We start from the raw sequence: 4,418 nt of genomic DNA on the forward strand, positions 1-4,418 counted from the left end.
ACCGTTGCCCGCGCTTCTGTTCACTGCGTTGACCGGAGCGAGGCAGAAATAGGAAAAAGGACGTCGAGGGCATGAAGGAAGGTCATGCAGTGTTGCTCGGTGGCACGCTTTCCCCCAGCCCTCGCTCCAGTAGTGCTGTCAGGTCTTTCAGTCTCGTGCTGGGAAAAGCAGCAGCTCTGGATCCCCCTGGGAGGGGGTGGCCCTTTCCCTGGGTGCGTGACACCCCGGAGGAGACAGTACCCGCTGCCGCGTGCTCCCAGAAAAGGACTGGATTCTGCCCAACGTCCGGTGTCGCGGCGCTGGGGCTGTTTGCGCTCTACGGGATCCCAGGGATGGGGTTAGTACATCCCCTCCTCGTGCTTGGAGGATTCGGCGCTAGCAAGGACACCCCAAGGGTACCAAGGACACAGGCCTCTCGCTCCCGCTGTGTGAACAGTGTGTGGCCTGGGGGAGTCGGGACAACTGCCGTGAACCGGAGGCCAAAGATCTCTCCTGGCCTGTATCCTGGTAATCAAAGAGATTGCGCTCTGTTCGTGAGGCACCTCTGGCTGCAAGATTGTGCAAGGCCATGTGCTGCGTGACTTGTGGCAGGGACCGATGCTGGGGGCATGAAGGCAAGCGCGCTTCTAAAAGCATAAAACTCCATTTCATTTCAGAGCGCAGCTGAGCCACCCCGCTCCTCAAGACTCTGCCATCTGCACCGCTGTGGCTGGGACCGGGCAGTGCTGCACATCCCAAAGGCCACCAAGTCACACCCGTGTCCCTGCTTTTCCGGGAGCTTCTGCGATGCGAGCGATGTTCTGGGGGCTGATCTCTTGGACTACAGCTACCCCGTCCCTGACCGGCAGCTGGCCAGGAGGGTTGTGTCCCAAGTGGAATTCCACCTCTCTGACAAGAACCTGGCCAAGGATGCTTTCCTCCTGAAACATGTCCAGAAGAACAAGATGGGCTTCGTCAGCATCAAACCGCTGACGTCCTTGAAGAAGGTAGGCAGCGCGTTGCGTTGGCCAGCCGAGGTGGGAAGTGGCCTCCATGTGGAAGACGCCTGGATGTCCGGGTGTCTGGGTGTGCTCTGGCTGTCTGCCATGGCCAAAACACTGCTGTGTTATCAACAGCTTTCTAGCTACCAGTACAGAGCACAGCACTACGAGGGCTGCTGTCAGGTAAAGGAACTCCAACTCATCCAGATCCAATACAGAAGGAAAGTGGAGAAACAACAGAGGGAGCAGCCCAGGGACACAGAGCCCCAGGTCTCATCTGGCCGCTCCTGTGACCATATGGTGTATGCAAAATCAAATACCTGAAGTGCTCCCTTAGATGCAGTTTACAGCCAGGGGACAAGAAGGTGGCAGTTCTGCATTTTGCAGCTCCCAGGCTGGTGGCAGAGCCAAAGCAAAAAAAACAAACCCCAAACCAAACCAACCAAGAGAGTTAAAACTGGAGCGCAGGGAGCAAATGCTTTTCTTTCACCTTAGGCCAACTGCTTGGACGCTCTCTATGCTGCCCTGCCACAGAGGGCATCCCTCTCGTACCAGTAAGAGACATAAGAGTGAATTAAAGCCAGGACCCCAAACCAGACCAAAAACCCGGTTGTGATCAAGAAGAAAGTGGAGAATGCATCAAATATAACAGAAAATTATTTTGGACATTCCCAGTTTACATTTGAAAAAAAGAGAAAAAAAAAGAGGAGGAATTAGGTATTAAAAGAAGAGCACTGAATGATAAAGCAGTAGCAGTCCCTCTACCACTACAAACCCACACCCCCACACGCACGTACGCACACAGACTTAACACCACCAAACTCCCCTTGACTGTGACGTTCACCTCAGCTTGCTGGTCTAGAGATACTGAATGCCTGAAGCACACCAAGGATAACTGAAAACATCTGCATGGCTTTAATGGGAATCCTCCAACTGAAACAAAGCACTTTCTCCCTCTGTCTGCGTTGGCACATCCCCGAGTCACGCTCTCACTCCTCTCCTTCAAAGTCAAGATTCCTAAACGGGAAAAGCGGGAGTGGGGAAAGGCGAAGGGAAGAGAAAAAGAGGGAGAGCATCATCAGTGGAAGACCTGCCAGCTGCTGCTGATTCAGCCCTGTTTGGGGGACCACCCCAGCAGAGAGGAGTTGGTTTGCATGCCACGGTCCTCCCTGCCTGTTCCCAGGGACAGGCCGTTTGCTCAGCCTTGCCGGCCAAAGCGTGGGAAAAGCGTAGGTGTGCGCCGTCGCTTTCTGAGGAGCACGGTCACGATCACATGCAATCCTTTACCTTTTTCCTCCCTGGATTCAAAGGGTTTCTGTCTTCAAAGTGAGAGCCTTCCATATGGTCGTTTGTGACATTTCATCCAGGATAACAATCTCAGAAGGATCAGTCCTGCAATAAATATTTTACATAGCAATCCGTGATTATGGGAACTGATGCCACCAAGGGCATTAGCATCAGCAAGAGGAACAGCGGAGCCCCGAGAATCAAAGCTCTGCATAAGTGTGGGAGGTTTTGCTGGATGAGGAGTTTTGGGAGGCAAGCCGGGGAGCTGCAGAGCAACAGCTCTGTGCAAAGGCTCTTGCTGGGGCTTAGCCCCGGTCCGGGTTCCTAAGCCACTGCTGGTACAGATCACGCCTGCAACTCCTCATGTGTTAAGTATGAGGATCTCCAGCTACCGTAAAAGCACTGATGAGGCAAGGTTTGGGGGTCAAACGCGAGTGCTGCAGCCACTCTGCTTGCGGTCAGAGCCTTGCAATCACTTCCTGCAGCCCTGCCCCCGAATTCGATTTTCCCACCAAGCTGCCTGCTGGTTTCTGTGGGATGCCCCACAAAGAGGCAAGTGGAGAAAACTCTGCCAAACACCATCAAGCTAATCTTGCCGGGGGTCCTGGCGCTTGGTGGGGCTTTACCCGTCACTGCTTTGCTTTGGGATATCCACGTCACTGGTCTTCCCCACGTTCAGCTGAACTGAACTTGCAGCAGCAGCAGCTTCCATGGCCCTCCTGGACTCCTGATGTAAAAAAGGGACAAATCACGTTCTCTGTCTTTGATCAAAGTGGAGATAAGCTGAATGCCCAGCACAAACTTAGCAGTCTGCCCTCCGCTTCTGCCCCTTGGCAGCTATAGGTATTAGTGCAGCAGGGGAGAAACCGTTCACTCCAAAGATTTCGGGGCAGGGGGACTGTGTGTTCAAAACATGATTATGAGCAAGTCTTGCCAGCAGCAGCAGCCGCAGCAGCATCTAATAATAATCATCATAATGATAATGACCTTTGTGAAAAACGACTCGTTTTAAAAATTACACCTGTATTCAAGCGTTCAGCTCACTGCTACTTGAGGAAACAAAGGTTACAAAAGTTACAGGCTATTGGGATCTATTTCGATTGAGTGCTGATCTTCCCCCAACATTTCCAGACAAGCTGTAAGAGAAACAGGCAATCTCACAGACACACGGAGATGTCCAGCCCCGAGGACACAGCAAGCCTTACCTCTTCTTCTTCTCCAGCTTCATTTCTGGCATCGTCCAACTTCTTCTTCCTTTCTGGCATAAGGTCATCCAGAAAGCTGAGCTCTCGCTTTGAGAAGCAGAAATCCATCGCTTTCCGGACAAATACGAGAGCCAAAACCTTCATGAATAAGAGGGAAGATGCGGTGAGCTCAGAGACGATGCCACCTCTCACAACAACGCTGCAAACACCCCGCTGCCGAGCGGTGGCAGCTCTTACCATCATGGGAAAGATGATGGCGGCACGGGACACCTTGATGGTCCAGAGCAGGACGAGGCAGGTCAGCTGGATCGCCGTGAAGAAATGCACCTTTCGCAAGGGCACGTGCCGCAGGTAGATGAAATCCGGCTGGTGTTTCGCTGGCATCCAAAACAGCTTCAAGCGATCAAAGAACTGCGAAATAAAAGGGAAAGGTTGCCACCTTGGGACTGCGGCAAGTTTCTGGCCCTCTCGAGACGTGGAGGCACTTTGCAGCATCTCGCTTGCCGTCAGAAATCCTGGATCCCACCGCATTCCTCCTGGGAGCAGCACCCATTTTCCCTTCGCTCCATCTAGCAACCGGCTTGCCCCTGAGAGCTGCCCACCAAACGGCAACTATTCCATGCCATTCCATTATTAGCATTTCTCGGCCCACTGAATCCCCCCGCGAGGATTTCCACCAGTGGTAGAAACTGCCTTCCCTTTGCACCAAATTCCCCCGCTTTTCACGTAACCAAACACTGACCTGCCCTAAACCCTGCAACAGAGAGCGCTGAACTTGCCTGGTCCTCCCAGCCCTCTATACCTCCTGTGCCTCCACCAATCTCTTTCTTAGACAAAAGAGTTTCATTGCTTGCTCTGCGAGAAGTTTTTCCCATGCCACTGCTTTTTTCCCTGCTGCTACAGAGACAAAATACCAGGGAGCCGACATGCTGCACGCTGTAAAAGA

General features: G+C 52.9%; 1 long non-coding RNA gene across 1 annotated transcript; it reads right to left on the reverse strand.

Annotated features, from left to right (window-relative positions):
* Positions 1 to 1,775: 1,775 nt before the first annotated feature.
* Positions 1,776 to 2,987, reverse strand: LOC126037363 (uncharacterized). Its single transcript, XR_007505639.1, has 3 exons — positions 2,894 to 2,987; positions 2,268 to 2,372; positions 1,776 to 1,997 (listed from the first exon to the last, which is right to left on the reverse strand). It is a non-coding gene; the product is annotated as an uncharacterized LOC126037363 (long non-coding RNA).
* Between the last annotated feature and the right edge of the window lie 1,431 nt (positions 2,988 to 4,418).

The sequence above is a fragment of the Accipiter gentilis genome, unplaced genomic scaffold, assembly GCF_929443795.1.
Source record: "Accipiter gentilis unplaced genomic scaffold, bAccGen1.1, whole genome shotgun sequence".
Lineage (NCBI taxonomy): Eukaryota > Metazoa > Chordata > Aves > Accipitriformes > Accipitridae > Astur > Astur gentilis.